This window comes from Tupaia chinensis, unplaced genomic scaffold (genome assembly GCF_000334495.1).
Source record: "Tupaia chinensis unplaced genomic scaffold, TupChi_1.0 Scaffold000426_1, whole genome shotgun sequence".
NCBI classification, from domain to species: domain Eukaryota; kingdom Metazoa; phylum Chordata; class Mammalia; order Scandentia; family Tupaiidae; genus Tupaia; species Tupaia belangeri.
In genome coordinates this window covers 822,611-835,293 of record NW_006159931.1, presented here as the reverse complement: position 1 = coordinate 835,293, position 12,683 = coordinate 822,611, and the positions used below count along the sequence as shown (strand labels likewise).

At 36.2% G+C, this 12,683-nt stretch overlaps 2 long non-coding RNA genes across 2 annotated transcripts in view; one reads left to right on the top strand and one right to left on the bottom strand.

Annotated features, from left to right (window-relative positions):
• LOC106735538 (uncharacterized) overlaps positions 1–6,057 on the bottom strand; it is a 39,850-nt gene extending 33,793 nt beyond the window's left edge. Inside the window, exon 1 of the long non-coding RNA XR_001370832.2 lies at positions 5,427–6,057. This is a non-coding gene — a long non-coding RNA (uncharacterized LOC106735538). The remainder of the gene's footprint in view (positions 1–5,426) is intronic.
• Positions 6,058–6,364: 307 nt separating this feature from the next.
• Positions 6,365–12,683, top strand: part of LOC102499790 (uncharacterized) — an 8,159-nt gene continuing 1,840 nt past the window's right edge. Inside the window, exons 1-2 of the long non-coding RNA XR_335488.3 lie at positions 6,365–8,784; positions 10,838–10,940. This is a non-coding gene — a long non-coding RNA (uncharacterized LOC102499790). The remainder of the gene's footprint in view (positions 8,785–10,837; positions 10,941–12,683) is intronic.

The window sequence follows — 12,683 nt, the reverse complement described above, 5'->3', positions numbered from 1 at the left end:
ATGGTTCAAGTCCTATACTTGGTAGCTTACTTTCTCACTCTCTCTCTCTCTTTTCCTCTCTCATTCTCTCTGGTCAAATTCAAATAAATAAATGGATAAATAAAGTTAAATAAAATATTTAATAAAGAAAAGATGATAGGCTTTCAACAGACAGAAGTATAAGGCCCTGGGAGATTTCAATGTGCAATGCTTTTGTATCTAGAGAATATTGAGAATGTTAATATTTCTGGAATTTTTGACATATGAATGGGCAATAATGTGGATAAAGACTAGATTAATGAAGACCTTTACTTTCACTTGAAGGAGTTAAAACTTTATCAAGACATTGCATTTCAGGGAAAGTTTGGGAGTGGAGGCATAACATAGGTGGAGCTCTGTTTGTTTTGTTTGTTTGTTTGTTTGTTTGTTTGTTTTTTTCTTTTGAGGGATTTTCACTGTAGGGCGCGTGTGCTCGCCAGACAGACAGAGAGAGACAGAGACAGAAAGCGAGAAATCACCCCCCAGGGGGGATGGTCACGCTGCAATCCCTTCTCCTCCATTCTCCTCTCGGGATCTTGGGCACACACGCACACGCGCCCGGCGTGAGTTTTAAGCCACCGGGTCCGGGACGTGAACTGTGGTCGACTACGTGGGAGTCCAGCGACATAGCCATTACACTAACTGCTGGTTCCCGGTGGAGCTCTGTTTTGAGAAAATGAGTCTAGCAGTACATTAAGCGCAGTTCCTTGTTATTTTCAGTCCACTGGTGAACAGTTATCATCTTGTACAGTGTGTTGGAACTTACACAAGGCAATGGTGATATAACGGGAATATGACTCATTCTCTACTAGCAAGGACATCATAATCAAGAAAGCTAAACCTAAAATGGAACAAGGCCATTAGAGCTATAATAGAGAATGCATAGAGGAACTTCTGGTAGGAGTACCTTCTCTAGTTCTAGAATAACAGAAAAAATTTCCTTTAGAAATTGACTGTGGATTGTGTGCATGGTATGGATGTATATACATGTGTGTAGGCTTAGTGTGTAGAAGGTTCAATCTAAGAAAAGGCTTAAAGAGGAGGATGTGTTTCAGGAACTTGCAGGGTTATTTGCTTTCCAATCACATAGATTCTTAACAACTTGTTATATGCACAAGGGTTCTGGTTGTCTTATCCTACAGACAGGGCTCACCATCCATCAACTTTTGGGAGAACCAATCAAGCATTATGTACAAGGACCCTGTGAATGCAAATTCTATTGAATTGAATTGGCTTTCTTCATAGTCCTGGAAATCATCTGGTCTGAGCTTTTTGTTAAATGCCAAATATGAATGAGTCAGTCAAGCCTGAAATAAACACCTGATTGAGTGTGGCTTTTAGCATTCATTCATTCACTCAATTATTCAAAAAATATTTGATATTCATCAGCACTAGAGAACCCACTGTAGTCTTAGTTACTCCCTTACCTTAATTGATTTTTTTTCAACATTTACCCTTACTTTTCTGTACCTTCTTGTAAAACTTTTTATAGTTTGACCCTATCACTACAAACTCTACATACAACAGTGTCTTCAAGTAGACTGGCCATTTGAAGAAAAGAATTATGTCCTCATTTCTGTGTTCCACTCAATGTATGAAACAGATACAGTGGGTATTCTATAATGTTTGTTGGATGATTAAGTGGATAGATGGATGGATGGATGGATGAATAGATTAATGGAAATAGACATGAATTTTTTTTCTGTCCTAAAGAATTATATAGTCTAATAATACAGATCAAGTATGCCTAGTTAATTAGAAATATTTTCCACTTAAAACTATGATGTTTTCACTTTGCAATTTATGGCTACTGTTGAAGTGTCACAATATTTTCATGATCCTAAAGACACTATGAGAGAACTCCATAGGATATTTAGAGTTTGAAATAGCTCTTTCTTCTATTTTAGCTAAAGTTTGATTTTTAAGTTTCTAAAAGTACCGATTGCTGAGTTTTCTCTTTAAATTCAGAAAAAAAGCATTCCCAAATTTCTCTTTGAACCATTTTAATAGGCTGTTATTTTCCCTCAAGAGATTAACATAAGGTGGATAAGAACAGAGTAAGATTCCTACAGAATTTCTGAAGTCATCATTAATCCAAGAACAAAACAGAAGTATGCCTTTGCTTGTATACATAAAATAATTAACATCATTTCCCACTTTTCTCTTTAGTGAGCCTAGTTGATGGCTATTTCATCAAGAGTGCTGCTTTATTTTCTTTTTGCTATTCAGTAGTTCAGCATATCTTTGTTGATTGTCATGGACTTTGATCTGGTCAACCAGACCAAATTCAAAAGTTTCAATAGGATTGTTCATATAGATAGTACATATTTTGTTGCTCATTGATTTATTTTGAGAAAAAGATTTTTCTTTTCTTTGTATGTATTATTAGAAAAGCATATTTTTACATTTTATTGAAGCTAAGTGATTCAATAGTATAAAAGGCAGTTTTACCCCTTAAAATCGTGGGATGCTAATTATGTAACATACTCTCTAAGTTAGGGAATTATAGTTGTGATTAGAGATGGAAAAAGAGTGAAATTACAGCCAGAGACACTAATTCCTTAATCTTAGTGAACTTCAGGTTCCTGTTCTATAAAATAATAATTATGACCTTGAAATGTTATAATTGTCATTGTGAGAATGTTTAAAGATAACTGATATCAAAATACCAGGCATTATTCTAATATGTGACAGGCTGTCATTATTGGGTGATTACTATGTGAAGACAATATGCTACACATTCTGCCTGCTTTTTCTCATCTGGTACTTTTCAAGTTCTATGAGGTTAATCCATTTTGGTCATTTTAAATGAGGAAATGGTATATAAAGGAGGTAAAATTAAGTATAGCTCATAGAGGTTATAATATATAGCAGCCATTGATGAGATATAGTTAGAACATAATGTTGGGACCCAGCAGATGGCATAATGGTTATGTAGTTGGACTCCTACATAGTCGACCATGGTTTGAATCCCAGACTCGGTGGCTTCAAACTCACACGGGACACACGTGTGTGCATGCCCAAATCCTGAGGGGACCATAGAGGAGAAGGGATTGCAATGTAGTTATCCCTCCTTGGCAGTGATTTCTTACTCTGTCTCTCTGGGGAGCACACATGCTCTACAGCAAAATCTCTCTTAAAAAAAAAAAAAAAGAAGGACTACCTCTTTTTGTCAAATAAAACTACAGATCTGGCTTAATAAGGAGATGCATTATTTGAAAGGAGGAGCGGCAGAGTGTACAATGAACTGACTGTTGCATAGGGAAACTGCTCTGATGGTAAAATCAGCAATGTCTCAGAGGTTAAGCAGAGTTTCTTTTTAAGAGAGGGTAAAACAAGTCTACCAAAAAAAAAAAAAAAAAAAAAAAACTGGGTGTAGATTCTAAGGCTTTTATGATCCCATGGTAGATCACAGAAAGTTTTATTCTTAGGTCAGCCTATTTGGAGGGCTGCTGGGGAGGGATTTTTGCTGGCTCAGAGTAAGGGTTTGTCAAAATTCAAAGGTCTGTGGCCAGCAGGTGGTATGGTGGTTAAGGTATTGGACCCCACATGGCCAACTCTGCAGTTCAAGTCCCAGACTTGGCAGCTTGAAAATCACCTGGAGCACATGTGCCTATGTGCCTAAAATCCTGAGAGGAGAATGGAAAGAAAGGGATTGTGGCATGGCCATTTCACCTGGGGGAGGTAGGCACCTCTGACACATGCACCCTATGCCAAAAAAAAAAAAAAGGAAAAGGAAAAAATCCAAAGACCTTAGTGAAGAGTAACTCAACCAAAGTTTGATTAGCAAATATTTTATTCCAGTTAATTATAAAGATAAGCAGTTCAGCTAATCATTTTAAATAATTGAAATTTAGTTTATGTCTGGCTTTGTCATAGGTCATAAAAGAGGATCCATGAGTCTTCTCTAACTCATAAGGTGAAGGATTATTCTTTGTGTCCCAGAACATGAAAGAATGGAGGTTATTTCTTAACCTTCCCTGTTTTCCAGAATCACAGGGTTCAGGTAGAGGTCAATACTATCACTCCCCTCTGGCTAGACATGCTGAAGGATTAAGTTGTGAAAACAAGGTGTTGAGAGTGACAAGGTCTCAGAATAACACTGTGACCTTCCTCCTCTAGAGTGTTAATCAAGTCAATATGTTTGGGCAAGTCTTTGTTGTAGAAGCTTATCCAGTGTTCTAAATAGTAAAATGCTCAACTGTGTAACCTAGGCCCATTGTGATTTGAGTCAAGTCACTTCTTCTCATGAAGCTTAGTTTCTTTATTGGCTAAATGATAGAGTTGAACTTGACCAACCCAGAGTCTCCTGGCTCAGATCTTCAGAAACTTGTGAAGGCATCAAGATTTGATTTGTTCAACAGCTCTGTGGCACAGTGTATAGAATTAGCTGTCATCTTCTTCCCAATCCCCAAGCAGCCACAGTATGGTGAGTCACCTAAGAAAGCTTTGATTTTGGATGTCAGTTATGGGACATGGCTCTATCATCAGCAATTCAGAATAATGGTATCAAGCTTTGGTCTTTTGTCCTGCCAACTAATTGCTTTTTCTTCCTAAACCTCTTGTATCCTCTTTGCACTGTTTGGCAAATATGGGGTAATTTTTTTTTATTTCCTCTCTTTTAGACTTTGGTTTTCTACATTTTCTTTCCATAGTCTCTCTCTGAAATTTTGTCTAGGTCACACAAACTCAGTTTGGGGTGTCGTTTCATGTCTTTCCAAAGGCCATGGCTGATTGCCCACTTAATATTCAGGAAGCATTCTTATTGCTCATCTCTTTCAGGAGAAACCCATAAAACTCACCATCGGTCAACTGATGACTAACAATAGGCCATGTTGTTTGTCTGCATTTGGTTTCCTAGTGTAAGCTAACTGAAGTAGGACTCTGTGGGTCTTATTTATCACCCAGAGCCATCAGCATAGCTCTACCATGGATGCAAAAAATCAACCAATTACCAAACATTTAGAGATACTTAGATTTTTTTTTTTTTGAGAGATTTTCACTGTAGGGCGCGTGCGCTCTCCAGACAGACAGAGAGAGACATAGAGACAGAAAGTGAGAAATCACCCCCCAGGGGGGATGGTCACGCTGCAATCCCTTCTCCTCCATTCTCCTCTCGGGATCTTGGGCACGCACGCACACGCGCCCGGCGTGAGGAGATACTTAGATGTTTTTTAAAAGTGTATGTTACCACATGGTGACAGCCTAAAGCAGGCTTTCCAGTGAAACAAAGATAAGTTAGAACTACAGCTCAGTACAGCACTCAGATTGTGCTAGAGTTTTGTTCTAATTGAAAACGGTTCAATACAAACTTGAGGACATAATGGCTAGGAGAGAAGAAGTGGCAGAAAAGCCATCTTTAAGCATTTAGGTGGAGACCTAAATCCAAAATCCTACTGGTAACTCACCTCCAGTGTGTTCTTAAAGAACTTAATTTATCTAAGTCTTGGTTTCTTTGACTGTAAGAAAAAGGACAACAATAATTACTGTAGAAGACTGCAGAAGGGAATCAATAAAATAACACGGGTAAAATATCTTGAGCTCTGAAGGCATGTGGTAGACATCTATTAATATTGAAACTGCTAAGACCTTATCGTTAATCACCATTGACTTACCCAACTGAACTAGCAAACATTTACTAGTTAGAGTAGTTGATTATAAATGTAGGAGGTAGGAAATAGAATCTGGGCTCAGAACGTGATTTACTGTGTGAATTTATAAGAGAACGGTTTTCTTGTGGATAGAGAAGCATAAAAATCTGAAGAGTGTTTACAAAAGACTTTTCTGTGAGGCTGGTTAAACTAGTCCCTCATTTCCTCATCACCATCAATAACATTTCTTTTCTTTGTAGCTGTCCTGCTCATGTCACTGAATTCTTGTCTATTCCCTTGGCTTTTGTTTACTATTTGCTATAGTCTGTGAGAGCTGCCACATTTGGGTCATGTTCCCAGAAGTAAATCCCCCTCAGTTATCATGATTGAGTGTCAGAAGACAATGAGTAGACAAAGAAACACAGGTAAATCCAAGTCAAAAATATAAAAAAGGAAAATGTATGAAAATATAGAAATATATACATAAAGATAATAAATGGATATAATTTTTACAGATGGACTAGTATTCATAGGATAAAGAGAAAGGATGCCTGTTTCTGGTTCATTTGGTGAAAGAAGATAATTTGGATAACTGAATTGCTTGGTATGGAGTTATACAGAGCTTAAATTTATTGGATGATTGAAATCTCTCTCACTTACTTTAAGCTAATAGAAACAGTTCCTAAATCTCAATGCTGTCAAATATGAAGTTAAATAATTAAAAGAAAAAAAAGCAATAATCTTTGGGGGAAAATGATTCATTAAACAAAGTAAAAACTTTGTCCTTAGGAAGTTCATAAGTATATTTGGCTAGCCATTGCTATTTGGAAACTTTTTGAATGTTGATGGCAGTAATGGGACAGAAATTAATCAGTTGGGGCTGGTTTTAAGAAATGACTTCAGTCCCTAAGTGGTTTGCCAAGTTTCTGTTAAACATCTCACATTATTGAAGATACAAGTCAAAATCACTTATCAGCAGTTCTTCTAAATAGCAAGGAACATGTATTAAAGAGGCCATGAAGGAATTTCTAATGAGAAAAAATGCTCTTACTTTTTGAGAAATTAACTGCTCCAATAAATTGCAAAGATAAAATAGGAAAAGTTATCACAATAATGTCTGTTGTAATAAAACTAAACTATACAGCTGATAACAGTTAAAATGCCAGAAGGTAAGTTAATGACATACCTTTCCCTAAAAGCCCCTTTGGTCCTTACTCTGAAATGTAATTCTGACTCATATATGAAAGATATGGTAGAAGCTACATGGAAATACTGCTTATGTACATGTACAGATTCATTGCCTAGGAACTTTTGAACATATATAAAATTTACAAAGCAGAATATATTAAATGAAACCTTCAGAAAAGTGAAATAAAATAATCCCAGGACCTAAAATTGATTCTCGAAATCTAAAAGAGATGAAAGTCTTTGGAGAGAGAAATCAGTCTGAAGTGCTTGCTGGCATTGGAAAATTCTATCAAAGATCCTGGGAACAGGGTCAAAGATGGAGTCATTGAAACCTCCCTAACACTCTCTATGGGTTTTTGACTGTAGGAGAGGCCTGAAATAATTTTCTGCAGTCATATTCTCAGACAAGGTATCAATTGTAGCAATGCAGAGGAACTAATAAGAATAATGGGAAAAAGAAAACAAACAGAAATAACAGGTAGAAATTAGAAAGTAATCTGATGTGGACTTTCTCATACCTAGTGATGTCCAAACCAGCAATGAATGCAGAAAGTGTGTATGTGGTATGTGTGGCTGTGGTGGGGTGAGTGTAGGGAGAGAAAGAGGGGAGTCAGGGAGACAAAGAAGAGGAAGGGGAAGATCAAAGTTGAATGAGCATCAGAAAGCCAAAGATACCATATGCACACATCCTCAGACACTGAGGCTGAAAAACTCAGAGTCAGCTTCTTGCTTTAATAAACAGAGCCATCTTGCTTTACCTTGAGTACCAAAGAAGACAGGCAGGTGCCCTATGTACACATTCACATTCTGACTAACTAAGTAAAAACACAACCAAAGTAGTGATACAATTATCCAACAAAGAAAGAAAACCGAAATCTGCCAAAACTCTGTTTTAAAAAAAGGGCATGAAGAAATAGTGCATACCATGACAGAAACAAACCTTTCTGCTCCAAGCCATCTGTGCCACCCTTCAGCTGGTAATAATGTGATTCTGAGTAGCAATAGAAGCAATCAAAAGAAGAGCATTAAGAAGGCATGGCAGCATTAATAGATTCTCTTCTGGGTTTCTGGTCTTTGTTTATGGATAATTATAATTTGGCAATGTGTTCAGAGGCCCATCACATGAATGTATCCCTTGTGTTTTATTTAAGAAACAGCTCACAAAAGACTTACTTCAGTTTACCACCATGCCAACTAAAAGCCTGCTGAAAGAGAAAACCTCAAAGTGATGTATGAATTTAAAGTTGTGAATTAATGTAAGGAATTACAGAAAATTCTCCAACCAGATTTTTAGAAAAGCATATTTAATGGTTACCTACCCAGTAAAGGCAAATTTGGCTGTTTTATTTACATTTAGAACAAAATAATTCCATTAGTCAACGTTCTTCTATTTCTCCCTCCCCCTGTCCTTCCCAAGTTGTAGTAGTCATTCGTCAACTCTCTATTTAACTGAAGTAATTTTTAAAATTTCTACATATGTGTGAGAACATGTAGTATTTCTTTCCTGTCCCTGGCTTACTTTATTTAGCAAAATGTTCTCCAGGATCATCCATTTTACTTCAAATAACAAGATTTTATTCATCTTAATGACTAAATAATATTCCATGTGTATTTTTATATGTGTGTTTGTGTGTGTATGTGTGTCTGTACACTTTCCTTATTCATTTATCAGTTGATATATGCTTAGAATTTTTTAATCTTGATTGTTGCAAATAGTACTGCAATAAACATTAGGGTGCAGATAAATTTATGACATACTGATTTCCTTTCCTTTGGATATATACATACTAGTGTAGTAACTAAATAACTAAATCATAAGGCAGTTTTTTTTTTTTTTTCTTTTTGAGGAACATCCATAGTGTTTCCATAATGGCTTTACTAATTTAAATTTCCACCAGCAGTGTGAAAGAACTTCAGTCTGCATCGTTGCAAGCATTTGCTGTTTTCCAGTCTTTTCATTTATAGCCATTCTACTTTGGAGTGAGAGGTATCTCATTGTGGTTTAAATTTGTATTTCCTAATAATTAGTAATGTTGAGTATTTTACTTTTTTTTTTCTTATTAGGCTGCCATCTTTACAGAATTGTTTATTTAGATCATTTGCCCACTTTTTAGAATAGATTAGGTCATTTGTTTGTTTTTAGTATTGAGTTAAGCTCCTTGTATGTTCTGGTTATTAAGTTCTTGTGAGAGATATATTTTGCAAATATTTATCCCATTCTATAGGTTGTCTCTTGATTCTGTTGATTGTTTCTTTGCTGTGTATAAGCTTTTTAATTTGACAATCTCATTTGTCTATTTTTGGTTTTATTTCCTATGCTTTTGAGATTCTACTTGAACACTCATTAAATTACTACCTAAAATTCCTGTCAGAATTAATATTTCTATTTTGTCCTTATAGAAATTAAGGACCAGGAAGTTACTGAACTGTTTATTGTTTATTGTTACTCTGTAATCAAGTGTGTACTTACAATTTATAGGTCTACTGAATTAAAAATAGTCCAATTTTGGTTATATTATTTCTGTAGAGTGACTTCACTGAATTAATGGTTATAAAGCACAAACCTTGTGTCACTAAAGTATAGAAACAGGACCTGTAAAATGATGTATAAAAGACACATTAGTCTTTAGGCAACAAGTGTTATATCTACAAATATAGAACCTTATATACGACATGATGAGCTCGTCTACACATACCAGAATGAATACATACTTATTACAGCCACTTCAAAAATATCACTAAAATTAGAATAAAGGAAGGGTTAAAAATCACCAAGGGAACTAGTGATGAACCAGAGAGAACTGTAAAGTTTTTGGGCTTAGAAAGCATGAAAAGAGTAAGATGAAGAAGGTAGAATGAGAATATTTTCTGAATCTATGACATCATTCACTGTATGATTCACCATTAGTTTGTTACATTAAGGAAGAAACATCACTACCAATTTCAATTGTTATATTTATTATTGTAAATGTTTAGCTATATATTACTGTATAACAAACCACTACCAGTGTAGTAGCTTAAATCAAATCATATTTTTATTACTGTCTTGTATACTTCTGGGGGTTGACTGGGCCCAGTTGACTCACAATTGTAATTAAATACTCTCTGGAGCTTGGGTCATCTCAAAGACTTCAGAACTTACCTGGATGATGATTAATACTAGCTATCATCTGCAACCTCAGCTGGCCTGTTGGCCAGGGCACTTACACCTGGCCTATACAAGTAGCCTGGGCATTCTCATGTCATGGGAGCTGTGTTTTGAGAACAAACATTTTAAGAGAGACATCAGGACAGAAGCCATTTTTTCTGCATGTCCAATCTTAAATTCATAAAGCCTCTCATGTACTCCATTCTAATGGCTAAGGCAGTCATAAAGGTTCAACCACAGTCAGTAGGAGAAGACACACATTTTTGAGAGATTTTTGCTATAGGGCGCGTGTGCTCACCAGACAGACAGAGACATAGAGACAGAAAGTGAAAAATCACCCCCCAGGGGGGATGGTCATGCCGCAATCCCTTCTCCTCCATCCTCTCTTGGAATTTTGGGCACACATGCATATGCACCCCATGTGAGTTTTAAGCCACCAGGTCTGGGACTAAAATTGCAGTTAACTATGTGGCAGTTCAGCAATGTAACCATTATGCCATCTGCTCATCCCAAGAAGACATACATCTTATGTCTTGATGAAAGAACAACAAAGTCTCAGAACCAAAAGCTCACCTAGGATGGAAACTCTATTACAGCTATTGCTGAAAAATACTATACATCATAATGCCACTAATTATAATGTTCCCCACACTCAAAAATGTTAAAATATGGAAAATAATATTTACCTGAGAACCAATAAATATGGTAATTGTCTATATTTGAAGAGATATCAAATTAGAAGTAATCAAATCCATGTCACAGAAAGGTCAGGAATTTGAGGTTTCAACTACCTTAAAGTTCTCTATAGGGTCTAGAATTAATTGAAAGTTTGAATAAGGAGCAGAATGAAACTCTTTTCATCCTGTGTAACTATCTGTCTCATTCCCAACAGGAGAAAGTTTCCTATACAGAGAAATTAAAGTCAAGATTCTCTGGGTCTCACAGATAAGCAGCACAGTGTTGAAAAAGGGACATTAAGACGTGAGCATTGAACAGTAAGACCTTCATCCTTCTTCTTGTTAGCCCCCAGAATTGTTATATGAAAATTTATTTTTCATCCTTTCCCATCCACTGTCTTTTATAACCAATGGATTGGAAGATTTTTTTCATAGAAATATGAAGAATAAGTATCGGGCCTGGGAAGTGCACAAAAATATATACAGATATAAACATTTAGACACATTGGGACAAAGAGTACCAAGATTTCATTTCAATTACGCTATAGTAACATCTTCCAAACTCTGAGCTTACAATGATTTCTTTAGTACTTTTGGTTAGTAGTTAGATATCACCAGGCATGTATGGAAAGCTTCATCATGAAAGAAGGACATTAAAACAAATAAAATACCTTTGGTAATTTGATCATAATTGCACTAAATTTATAAATTAATTTGGGTAACATTGACATTTTGATTATATTAATTCTTCCAATCCAGGAACATGGGATGCTTTTCCACCTTTTTGTGTAATTTTCAATTGCTTTCTTTAGTTTTCCATAGTTTTTCTTGTAGAGGTCTTTCATGTCTTTGCTTAGATTTAGTTGTAGGTATCTTATTGTTGTTGTGGACATTTTAAATGGGATTTCTGTCTTAAGTTTGCTTCAGTCTGGTCATTGTTGGTATATAAAAATGCTATAGACTTTTGTATGCTGATTTTGTATCCTGCCACTTCGCTATGTTTATCAGTTCCAAGAGCTTTTTGGGGATTCCTTTGGATTTTATATGCATATAGTCATGCCATCTGCAAGTAGAGATAATTTCCCTCCTTCTTTTCTATTTGAATGCCTTTATTTTAGTTCCTTATCTGACTGCATTGACTAAGAGTTCCAGTACTATGTTGAAAAAAAAAAAATGGAGAAAATTGGGCAGCCTTGGGTTGTTCTGATATACGGTATATTCATGCTGGGGAAAAAATTGTATTTTGTAAACCTGTACGGTGATTAAATACAAATTTTTTGAAAATTAGAAATAAGTAAATTTAAATTAAAAAAATTGAAGACATTCTCTATAAATAGAGACAAGGGCCAGCCAGTGATGTGGTAGTTAAGATGGCTGAATCTCACCTGGCTGACTATGTGGGAGTCCCAGACCTGGAAGCCTGACAAACCGGCAGCTTACCACCACTCCACGCATGTGTGCATGCATGACCCAAATCCCAGAGCAGAATGGAGACAAGGGATTGTGACCTGGTCTTCCCACCTGGGAAGTGCTTTCTCACTTTCTCTCTTCTGTATCTCTTTGTCTCTATCTCTGCCAAGAGCATATGCCCTATAGCAAAACTACACACCCACCCACCTCCCACTCACACACACACGCACTAAATGAAACAGACAGATGTTGAGTGGGAAAAAGTATTAAAACAATGACTCCTGAATTTTTAACCTTGGACAAATAAGAAAAGATATTACATTTCCTTTTTAAAAACGTTTACTCTTTCTATGGGAGAAAAAGACAGACAGGGAAACATCCCCAATGGCATCTTCAGGCCTCAGCCAGCCTGGGTAGCAGACATGTGCATGCACCTGGCATGTATGGGGAGATCTCAGGACACAAACCTGGGACCTTCTCATTCAAGGCCAGCATTACAGTACTGTATTATCACTGTGCCACATTTTGGTCTAGGTGCTGCATTCTTAAAATATGATATAGAAAATGAATAATTAGAGAACGATAAAAGGTTCTGAACCTATAGCTTCAACTGAAAATACAACAAAAATATTTAAGAAAGAAGAATAGAAA